This window comes from Musca domestica, unplaced genomic scaffold (genome assembly GCF_030504385.1).
Source record: "Musca domestica strain aabys unplaced genomic scaffold, Musca_domestica.polishedcontigs.V.1.1 352, whole genome shotgun sequence".
Lineage (NCBI taxonomy): Eukaryota > Metazoa > Arthropoda > Insecta > Diptera > Muscidae > Musca > Musca domestica.
The window spans coordinates 324,194-336,288 of NW_026712316.1; positions in this window are offsets into that span (position 1 = coordinate 324,194).

The following is a 12,095-nucleotide window of genomic DNA, read 5'->3' on the forward strand; positions in this document are numbered from 1 at the left end:
GCAAATTTACTGGAGGGCAAATTTGGGAATGGACATGCATATCCTTCCAGGGCACACAAAAAAAAAAATAGTAGACAACGTAAGGCAATGCAAATACATAAATGAGCTGAGCTCGACCCGAGCTCACTTATGCAACATAGGATGAGCAGAGCTCTACTCGAGCTAACCTATGCAACATAGGATGAGCTGAGCTCGACTCGAGCTCACCTATGCAGCATACGATGAGCTGAGCTCGACTCGAGTTCACCTATGCAGCATACGATGAACTGAGCTCGAATCGAGCTCACCTATGCAGCATACGATGAGCTGAGCTCGACCTGAGCTAATGCTACGCGACATAGGAAACATAGATGTGATCCAGCCCACCTATGGATCATAGGATGGGCTCCAGCCCACCTATGGAGCATAGGATGAGCTCTAGCTCACCTATGGAGACCTAGGATGAGCTCCAGCTCACCTATGGAGACCTAGGATGAGCTCCAGCTCACCTATGGAGACCTAGGATGAGCTCCAGCTCACCTATGGAGACCTAGGATGAGCTCCAGCTCACCTATGGAGACCTAGGATGAGCTCCAGCTCACCTATGGAGACCTAGGATGAGCTCCAGCTCACCTATGGAGACCTAGGATGAGCTCCAGCTCACCTATTGAGACCTAGGATGAGCTCCAGCTCACCTATGGAGACCTAGGACGAGCTCCAGCTCGCCTATGGAGACCTAGGATGAGCTCCAGCTCACCTATGGAGACCTAGGAAGAGCTCCAGCTCACCTATGGAGACCTAGGATGAGCTCCAGCTCACCTATGGAGACCTAGGATGAGCTCCAGCTCACCTATGGAGACCTAGGATGAGCTCCAGCTCACCTATGGAGACCTAGGATGAGCTCCAGCTCACCTATGGAGACCTAGGATGAGCTCCAGCTCACCTATGGAGACCTAGGATGAGCTCCAGCTCACCTATGGAGACCTAGGATGAGCTCCAGCTCACCTATGGAGACCTAGGATGAGCTCCAGCTCACCTATGGAGACCTAGGATGAGCTCCAGCTCACCTATGAAGACATAGATGAGCTCCAGCTCACCTATGAAGACATAGATGAGCTCCAGCTCCAGCCATAGATGAGCTGAGCTTCAGCTCACCTATGTGGCCATAGATGAGCTGAGCTCCAGCTCACCTATATGGCCATAGATGAGCTGAGCTCCAGCTCACCTGTGTGGCCATAGATGAGCTGAGCTCCAGCTCACCTGTGTGGCCATAGATGAGCTGAGCTCCAGCTCACCTGTGTGGCCATAGATGAGCTGAGCTTCAGCTCACCTATGTGGCCAGCTCACCTATGAAGACATAGATGAGCTCCAGCTCACCTATGAAGACATAGATGAGCTCCAGCTCACCTATGAAGACATAGATGAGCTCCAGCTCACCTATGAAGACATAGATGAGCTCCAGCTCATCTATGAAGACATAGATGAGCTCCAGCTCACCTATGAAGACATAGATGAGCTCCAGCTCACCTATATGGCCGTAGATGAGCTGAACTCCAGCTCACCTATATGGCCATAGATGAGCTGAGCTCCAGCTCACCTATATGACCATAGATGAGCTGAGCTCCAGCTCACCTATATGGCTATAGATGAGCTGAGCTCCAGCTTACCTATATGGCTATAGATGAGCTGAGCTCCAGCTCACCTATATGGCTATAGATGAGCTGAGCTCAAGCTCACCTATATGGCTATAGATGAGCTGAGCTCAAGCTCACCTATATGGCTATAGATGAGCTGAGCTCAAGCTCGCCTATATGGCTATAGATGAGCTCCGGCTCACCTATGTGTCCATAGATGAGCTCCAGCTCACCTATGTGACCATAGATGAGCTCCAGCTCACCTATGGAGATTTAGATGAGCTCCAGCTCACATATGGAGCCATAGATGAGCTCCAGCTCACCTATGGAGCCATAGATGAGCTTCAGCTCACCTATGTGGCCATAGATGAGCTGAGCTCCAGCTCACCTATGGAGACATAGATGAGCTCCAGCTGAGCCTATGTAGCCATAAATGATCTGGGCTTCACTTCACCTACTGCACGACACTTCTCTAGTTTTTCATAGCCCTCAAGTTTTCCAGGTATTCCCAAAATACGGTTCTTCAATTTTTCCTACCTTGATTTTGTTACTGCCCTCTTTTTTTGAAACTATTTTCCCCCTTCTTTCCCCATTTCGCCCTTCCTTCCTTAAATTATTTAACTATGAAAATATTTGCTTTTGCCGACAGCTAACAGTTATTACTTTTAAGTCTGGCCTGGACGTTCCTGTCCCGGTGCCATAGCCATGTCCATTTTGTTGCTGGCTGTGGAAAAACATGTCTGGAAAATATAAAATGCCATATTTTAAGCATTTTTATAATTCAGACTATTCTCTTTTGTATTTGTCTACACCCTCCCCCCCTCAGTTTTTAACATTATTTTATTATGGACATGTCTTTGTGCCGTTAGACCAACCAATTTGAAATGAAATGAGGTTGCCTGTGTGAGTGTGTGTTTGTGTTGGGCCGTTGCTATATGGGTCTGCCGTTTCAGAAAATTTGCATTTTTCTCATCTGTTCACAGAGGTTTCTTTCTCTTCGTTGAGTGTGTGTGTGTGTGAGTGTGGTTTTGCTCTTTGCAAATTCATTTGTGTGGAAAATTGTGTCCCTACAAAGGTTGAAATATCAAAAAAAAGAAAAAAAAAAGAAGGAAAAAACGAGAACGCAAACTATAAAGAAGAAAACCCGCCGGACAAGGGCTAGTTTATGCAATGCTTGACGATGTGAATCGTTTTTGGTGATGGCGGTGGTCCTTGTGGCCAAAAACCAAGCATATGTAGACGTGTGTGTGTGTGTTAATATTAGTGTATGGGTGTTGGCCATTGATAGAAATTGTGGTTTTGAATTTGACCCTTATGTGTGTGTATGTTCGTCCTTTGCCATGCTTCGCTTCCCAAAGAAGCTTTCCCAAACTTTGGAGAATTCGTTATGCTTATGGCCCGGCATTTTATGGGGTGTTTGCCTAATATGCTTATTTTAGCCATATTTCACAGCATCTTAACTATGCAAACATTCAGTTTGCTTTTGTATTACAAATGTACGATTTTGGCATATTTAAGTGGCTTTGATGATGACGACGGGGCAGGTGCAAATGTATGTGTGTGTGAGAGACTTTATGTGAAAGACTTGAGATGGGCTTTTCCGGAAAATATGTTGAGAGGAAATATTTGAGGTGATGAAAATGCCTTGAAAGTTTTGGCTAAGGTGGGGGGGGGGGAGATTATTAGTTATGGAATGTGAAAAAGGAAATGTGGAAGAAAATATTTGAAGGTATTAGAGTAGTTGCGGAGTCGGGGATTAGTATATACGAGGCGGGGATTAGTATATACGCTGATTTATATATGTAAACTATAAAACTGAACTCCTTACCACGATGGGCTCCGAAACTTAGTTCTTTGCCATGAGGTGCTCCAGGACACGTAGGTTGAGCCCAGAGGTCGAAATATGAGGCTGAGAGTAGTATATCAGCTGATTTATATATTTGAACTGTAAAACTAAATTCCTTACCTTCTTGCGATGAGGAGCTCTAGGACTCGAATGGGACGCTGAAGCCAGATATATCAGCCTTTTTGGCGGAGATCTATAAAAGTGTGATCCTTACCATTATAAATAAGAGGCTTCTGCACAAGCAACCTGTAACAGAAGGTGCTGAGCTCCAAATACATCATATTATTTATGCAGGTCATCTGCAGAACTCAGTTCATTACCATGATAAACTCTTGGGTCCAGCTTAGACCACCTGCAAAATAGGACCTTAAACTCAAAATATATAACCTTATTTCTTTATATGAGCTGTAATGACCACATGTAAGGAGGGCACTAACCATGTTGAGCTCTGGGGCTCAGACGAGACCCTTTGTTAAAAGGTAGTAGGGAGCACCAGATATTTTTTCCACAACTCATACTGGTTTAGACCCCCTGAAAATAACCTTGTCTACTAAAAAAGACCTCCTCGTTTTCTATGGAGACTTTCGGGTCATCCATGGAGAAGAAGACCTTTTAGTCTTCTACGGAGAAGACCTTTTGGTCTTTTATGGAGAAGACCTTCTATGGAGAAGACCTTCTCTATGGAGAAGACCTTCTGGTCTTCTATGGAGGATAAGATCTTCTGGTCTTCTATGGAGGAGAAGACCTTCGGGTCTTCTATGGAGAAAACTTGGTCCGGTCTTCTATGGAGAAGACCTTCTGGTCTTCTATGGAGAAGACCTTCTGGTCTTCTATGGAGAAGACCTTCTGGTCTTCTATGGAGAAGACCTTCTGGTCTTCTATGGAGAAGACCTTCTGGTCTTCTATGGAGAAGACCTTCTGGTCTTCTATGGAGAAGACCTTCTGGTCTTCTATGGAGAAGACCTTCTTGTCTTCTTTGGAGAAGACCTTCTTGTCTTCTATGAAGAAGACCCTCTTCTGGTCTTCCATGAAGAAGACCCTCTTCTGGTCTTCCATGAAGAAGACCCTCTTCTGGTCTTCTATGGAGAAGACCTTCTGGTCTTCTATGGAGAAGACCTTCTGGTCTTCTATGGAGAAGACCTTCTGGTCTTCTATGGAGAAGACCTTCTGGTCTTCTATGGAGAAGACCTTCTGGTCTTCTATGGAGAAGACCTTCTAGTCTTCTACGGAGAAGACCTTCTGGTCTTCTATGGAGAAGACCTTCTAGTCTTCTAAGGAGAAGACCTTCTGGTCTTCTATCTAGAAAACCTTCTGGTCTTCTATGGAGAAAACCTTCTGGTCTTCTATGGAGAAGACTTTCTGGTCTTCTATGGAGAAGACCTGTTGGTCTTCTATGGAGAAGACATTTTGGTCTTCTATGGAGAATACCTTCTGGTCTTCTGTGGAGAAGACCTTCTGTTCTTCTATGACGAGAAGAGCTTAGACTCATAAAAGACCTTTTGGTCTTCTATGGAGAAGGCCTTCTGGTCTTCTATGAAAAAGACCTTCAGGTTTTCTTTGATGAGAAAAAGACCTTAGATTTATAGAAGACCATCCGGAGAAGTCCTATTGGTCTTTTATGGAGAAGACCTTCTTGCCTTCTGTGATGAAGAACTTCTGGTCTTCTATGAAAAAGACCTTCTGGTCTTCTATGAAAAAGACCTTCTGGTCTTCTACTGAGAAGACCTTCTGGTATTCTATAACGAGAAGACGACCTAAGACTCATAAAAGACCTTCTGGAGTAGACCTTCTGGTCTTCTATGGAGAAGATCTTCCAGTCTTCTATGGATAAGAACTTCTGGTCTTCTATGGAGAAGACCTTCTGGTCTTCTATGGAGAAGACCTTCTGATCTTTTATGGAGAAAATTATCTGGTCTTCTATGGAGAAGACCTTCTGGTTTTCTATGGGGAAGACCTTCTGATCTTCTACGGAGAAGAGTTTTTGATCTGCTATCAAGAAGACCTTCTGGTCTTCTATGAAGAAGAGCTACTTCTGCTATTCTATGAAGAAGTCCTTCTTCTGGTCTTCTATGGAGAAGACCTACTTCTGGTATTCTATGAAGAAGTCCTTCTTCTGGTCTTGTATGAAGAAGACCTTCTTCTGGTCTTCTATGAAGAAGACCTCTTCTGGTCTTCTATGAAGAAGACATTCTTCTGGTCTTCTATGGAGAAGACCTTCTGGTCTTCTACGGAGAAGAGCTTTTGGTCTGCTATGAAGAAGACCTTCTTGCCTTCTATGAAGAAGACCTTTTGGTCCTCTATGACGAGAAGAAGACCGCAGACTCATAGAATACCTTCTGGAGAAGACTTTCTCGTCTTCTATGGAGAAGATGTTGTGGTCTTCTATGAGAGGACCTAAATAAGATCTTCTGGTCTTCTGTGAAGAAGACCTTCTGGTATTTTATAAAACCTCCTTTCCTTCTATGAAGTAGACCTTCTTATCTTCTATAACTGGACCTTCTGGTCTGCTACGAAAGGACTTTCTCTTTTTCTACAAAAAAACCTTCTAGTCTCCTATAGGAAGAATTTCTAGTCATTTATAAAATATGCTTTTTGAGGTCTTTCTTTAAGGTCTTTTCCAAAGAAGTCTAGAAGAAGTTCTAATGCATAGAAGACCACAACTCAACTAGGTTTAGACCCAATAAAAAAGCAGGGCCTTTAATGCCAGATATATACGCATATGCATACAGGTAAGCTGAGGCATCTGGTTCGTTACCATAAAAAGATATAGAGACCTCTTAAGTCAATCCCAAAAGGGAGGTTGGAGGGGCTAACTTCCGCATTATTTACTTCTATCAGTGAATGAAGGCTTACCTAAAAAAGGGAAGCTGCTTTCTGACTCCACTATATAACTACAGGCTGTGCTACTTTCTGAGTCTCTAAAGGCTTCCTGAGCTGGGCTAAAATAAAATAATGCTTGTGGAGATATGGAAATTTACATTGAAAATTCTACAGGGACTCCTTAAGCGAATATTTCCAAAATGGTATTAAAATTTCGTAACAGAAATCGAATAAAAATTTAATATAAAAAAATTGACTAAGGGTAGAGGGAATGACCTGGAGATGTATGCTTTCTAAAGATGTCCGAAGCCTTGTCATATTTTCAAACCTCTATATAGTTTCAAAGCATCCTGAATAACTCCCGCATGCTCCTTAAATTATATATTACAGCCCTTTTCCCTAAAATTTCCCAAAAAGCAATCATATTCTTAAAATTATTTCTGTCACACAATTTTCTCTGGCATTCATTCCCCTGCAGAATGGCCAACAAAATCTTCTAAATAGTTCAAAGAAGTTCATCTAAAGTAATTTAAGAGTTTTGGGTTTGCGGAAAACATTTCCGTCATAAGAAGTAGCATTACTCGCACACTCATCTACACACACTAGAACCCATCCTCCGAACTCCTACATCTCCTACAAGAAACTGGAACTCCGTCAACTAGTCCATAACATTGCCACACGCACGAACGCATTACACACACACACACTGACACACATTCTTAACCTCCAAAAACTGATGTTGCAAACGACAACAATGAACGCGGGCCACCACGACAATGTCAGTGTGTCGGTCGCACACAGAACGACAACAGTAGTAATAATAACCCGTAAAACAGTCCTTCCAAGAAAAGCCAGCAAAAAAAAAAATCCGGTAGTGGCGGTTAGAGGCCACAGCACCAGTACCAGTAAACGGACAAAACGCTTCGAAGTAAGTCAGTGTTGCGTTTTGCATGATAAGAGCGAAAGAAACTGGCAGCAGCTATGCGAATGCGAACTTGTTTGTGGTCTTATTAAGATTTATGGTTGGAAGTAAACGCACCACGAGAAGACATACAGCCTGGCAACGGCATACACACGCAGCCAATGAATCCGGGCAGACGACTTGTGAACATACGAATGTCACCAAACACCCGCACAAACGAACGCACACATACATACATATGTGAAACAATATCAAGGAATGGCGCACACACACACAGGATGGTGGTCAGTGAATTGGGAAGGAAAGTGTTAAAAAAACGAGAATCATAGAAAATCTCCATAGAAGATCAGAAGAAGGCATTATCCACGAAAGAACAGAAGATAATATCAAGAAAGACCCGAAGGTCCTCTCCATAGAAGAGCTTAAGCTCCTCGCCATAAAAGGCAAGTAGTCTTTCTTCATAGAAGACAAGAAAGTTTCTCCATAGAAAACCCGAAGGTTTTCCCCACAAAAGACCCGAAGGTCTTCTCCATAGAGGAACATATTATCCTTTCAAAAAAAAATACCAGAAAATTTTCTCCACCTAAGGCCAGAACATCCTTCTCTCCCGCAGATGACCAGAAGGTCTTCTCCACAGTAGACGAGAAATATTTCTACAGCGAAGCCCAGAAGGTCTTCTTCATAGAATACCACAAGGTCTTCAATATAGAAGACAAGAAGGTCTTCTCCATGGAAGCCCAGAAGAAGGTCTTCTCCATAAAATACCAGAAGGTCTTCTCCATAGAAGACAAGAAGGTTGTGTCCATAGAAGAACAGAAAAATTTATCCATAGAAAACCAAAAGATTTTCTCATGGAAGACCGGAAGGCCTTCTTTATAGAAGATCCGAAGGTATTCTCAATATCAATACCGTGAGTCTTCTCCAGAGAAAAACAGTAGACGACCGGAAGGTCTTCTCATTCACGAGGAGAGGGTGTACTTCATAGAAAACCCGAAAGTCTTCTCGACAGAAGGTCCTCCCCACAGAGGACCAGAAGGCCACAGAAAAGCAAAACGCTTTCTCCACAGAAGGCCAGAAGGTCTTCACCATAGAACGCCAGAAGGACTTCCATATAGGAGACCAGAAGGTCTTCCTACAGAGCCAGATCACAAGGTCTTCTTCATAGCCCCAAACCAGGTCTTCTCCATAGAAGACCAGAAGCCCTTCTCCATAGAAGACCAGAAGGTCTTCTCGACAGAAGACCAGGAGGTCTTCTCGACAGAAGACCAGGAGGGCGTAGAGAAGAACGGAAGGTCTTCGTAGAGAAGAGCGGAAGGTCTTCGCAAAGAAGAGCCGAAAGTCTTCGTATGGAAGACCAGAAGAAGGTCTTCGTAAAGAAGAGCGGAAGGTCTTCGTATAGAAGACCAGAAGGTCTTCGTATAGAAGACCAGAAGAAGGTCTTCGTATAGAAGACCAGAAGGTCTTCGTCCAGAAGACCAGAAGGTCTTCGTCTAGAAGACCAGAAGGTCTTCGTCTAGAAGACCAGAAGGTCTTCGTCTAGAAGACCAGAAGGTCTTCGTATAGAAGACCAGAAGGTCTTCGTATAGAAGACCAGAAGGTCTTCGTATAGAAGACCAGAAGGTCTTCGTATAGAAGACCAGAAGGTCTTCGTATAGAAGACCAGAAGGTCTTCGTACAGAAGACAAGAAGGTCTTCGAATAGAAGACCAGAAGGTCTTCGTATAGAAGACCAGAAGGTCTTCGTATAGAAGACCAGAAGGTCTTCGTATAGAAGACCAGAAGGTCTTCGTATAGAAGACCAGAAGGTCTTCGTATAGAAGACCAGAAGGTCTTCGTATAGAAGACCAGAAGGTCTTCGTATAGAAGACCAGAAGGTCTTCGTATAGAAGACCAGAAAGCATTCGTATTGAAGACCAGGAGAAGGTCTTTTCGTAGAAGACCAGAGGGTCTTCCCCTAGAAGACCAGAGGGTCTTCTCCTAGAAGACCAGAGGGTCTTCTCCTAGAAGACCAGAGGGTATTCTCCTAGAAGACCAGAGGGTCTTCTCCTAGAAGACCAGAGGGTCTTCTCCTAGAAGACCAGAGGGTCTTCTCCTAGAAGACAAGAGGGTCTTCCCCTAGAAGACCAGAGGGTCTTCTCTTAGAAGACCAGAGGGTCTTCTCCTAGAAGGCAAGAGGGTCTTCTCCTAGAAGGCAAGAGGGTCTTCTCCTAGAAGACCAGAGGGTCTTCTCTTAGAAGACCAGAGGGTCTTCTCTTAGAAGACCAGAGGGTCTTCTCCTAGAAGACCAGAGGGTCTTCTCATAGAAGACCAGAGGGTCTTCTCATAGAAGACCAGAGGGTCTTCTCTTAGAAGACCAGAGGGTCTTTTCTTAGAAGACCAGAGGGTCTTCTCATAGAAGACCAGAGGGTCTTCTCATAGAAGACCAGAGGGTCTTCTCATAGAAGACCAGAGGGTCTTCTCATAGAAGACCAGAGGGTCTTCTCATAGAAGAGCAGAGGGTCTTCTCATAGAAGAGCAGAGGGTCTTCTCATAGAAGAGCAGAGGGTCTTCTCTTAGAAGAGCAGAGGGTCTTCTCATAGAAGAGCAGAGGGTCTTCTCATAGAAGAGCAGAGGGTCTACTCATAGAAGAGCAGAGGGTCTTCTCATAGAAGAGCAGAGGGTCTTCTCATAGAAGAGCAGAGGGTCTTCTCATAGAAGAGCAGAGGGTCTTCTCATAGAAGAGCAGAGGTCTTCTCATAGAAGAGCAGAGGGTCTTCTCATAGAAGAGCAGAGGGTCTTCTCATAGAAGAGCAGAGGGTCTTCTCATAGAAGAGCAGAGGGTCTTCTCATAGAAGAGCAGAGGGTCTTCTCATAGAAGAGCAGAGGGTCTTCTCATAGAAGAGCAGAGGGTCTTCTCATAGAAGAGCAGAGGGTCTTCTCCTAGAAGAGCAGAGGGTCTTCTCCTAGAAGAGCAGAGGGTCTTCTCCTAGAAGACCAGAGGGTCTTCTCCTAGAAGACCAGAGGGTCTTCTCCTAGAAGACCAGAGGTCTTCCTCCAGAGGGTCTTCTCCTAGAAGACCAGAGGGTCTTCTCCTAGAAGACCAGAGGGTCTTCTCCTAGAAGACCAGAGGGTCTTCTCCTAGAAGACAGAGGGTCTTCTCCTAGAAGACCAGAGGGTCTTCACCTAGAAGACCAGAGGGTCTTTTTATGGAAGACCAGAGGGTCTTCCTTAGGAAGACCAGAAGTTCTTCTTACATTAGATCAGAAGGTCTTCTTACAGAATACAATAAATGATAAAAAAGGTCTTCTTATAGAAGATCAGAATATCTTCTTCTTCTCATAGAAAACCATAAAATGTGTCATTCTTTTCATCTGTCCTAATCGCCCTTTCCTGTCGCTGTTTTCATTCCGCCGCATATCCTTGCGGAAAAGAGGTTGAAATGTTTGCTCTTTATTCGGTTTGTTGCCGCCAGTTTAGTTGGTTACTTTGGTTAGTTGACTATAATGGCTGGAATGGTTGTTTGGTTTTTTCTTGGTCTGCGTTACTGCAAAGGTTTTGTTTGTCCACCTACCACCTACTCCCCTTCCCCCTTCCCCTACACCACCATGTACACCCACATATAAGATTTCCTTTCTCTCTTTCGTTCTGGCGTAACGGGAAGATTATAAATTTATTGTTGTAATCGTTTTCGGCGGTTGGTTATGGCGTTGTGTGCCAGTCTTTGCTGCGGGAAAAAATTTATCACGTCGACAGTTCAAGAAGTTAATTTTGGAAAATAAGAAAGTACATATTCTTTTAAAGGATTTTGGAACTTTTTTTCTGTTTTTGGTTTTGTTCTTTCAATTTCAACTCCCTGATACGCCCCTTCTTGGTTAACAGCATTGGCCGCTCGTCCTGCGATGCTAAATAACATAAATTCACTCATTTCCATATGCCACCAAAAAGGCGTAGAGTCAGAGCAAAGGGCATTCGAGGCAAGGACCAAAAACTCAACGAGAGTAGTAAGACGACGAAAAAGTGAAACGACAAAGAAACCAGGGCATTGGGGCTTTCAAGTGTGTCTGTAGAGCACATCGCGTGTGCGTGTGTGTGTGTGTGAGCGAACGAGCGAACAAGTGCTTCAAGTGTTGGAAAATGCATCAATGTCATTTCTTTCTTTAGCTCCTTTTGGCTTCGCTCTTTGCAATCCTTCAAAAGGCCTGTATGTGTGTGTGTGCTTCAATGTGATTGTGTGTGTGTGCGTCAATGTGATTGTGTGTGTGTGTCAACTTGACACCATAATGTATTTAATGTCTAATTTCTTGCCAACTGATGTATATTAATTTCCAGCCATGGAATTGAATTTGTTGATTGATCGCCCTGCCTGACTGCCTGCCTGGCTGGCAGGATTGCAAGGCAACCCAATTGCCGTTGGTGGTGATGGTGGCGGTGGGGACTGGAGGCAGTCAAACAGCCATGTAACCAAACAATGAATGTCCTTGATTAGCAAACGCCAAGGAGGTGGCTATGTCTCTGTGTAAGTCAGGGCGAAAGAGTGTGCGTGTGTTTGTTCTGTAATGGGAGGCACTGGCAAATAAAGAATGGCCTCTGAAGGGCAACAGATTCCGGTGTGCCGTCTTAATGGCTTGACAAATGTATGCAAACACAGGAGCCAAGATAAATTTCAAAGTCACCCAACTTTTACTGAAAAGGACGACTAAATGAATGACTGACTGACTGACTGACTGACTAACAGGACGGGTGATAGTTGTGATATCACTTCAATGTTGCCTGTAGAGCTATTCAACATTGTTGTTGTTACCATTGCAAATTCGAGTGTTTTACTTTCAATCCTTGCCCTGATGATCCAACAACCCCTTCTCCCCTCCCCCCTCCCCCTCCAACATTCCCCTTCAATGAAAGACAATTACAGTTGA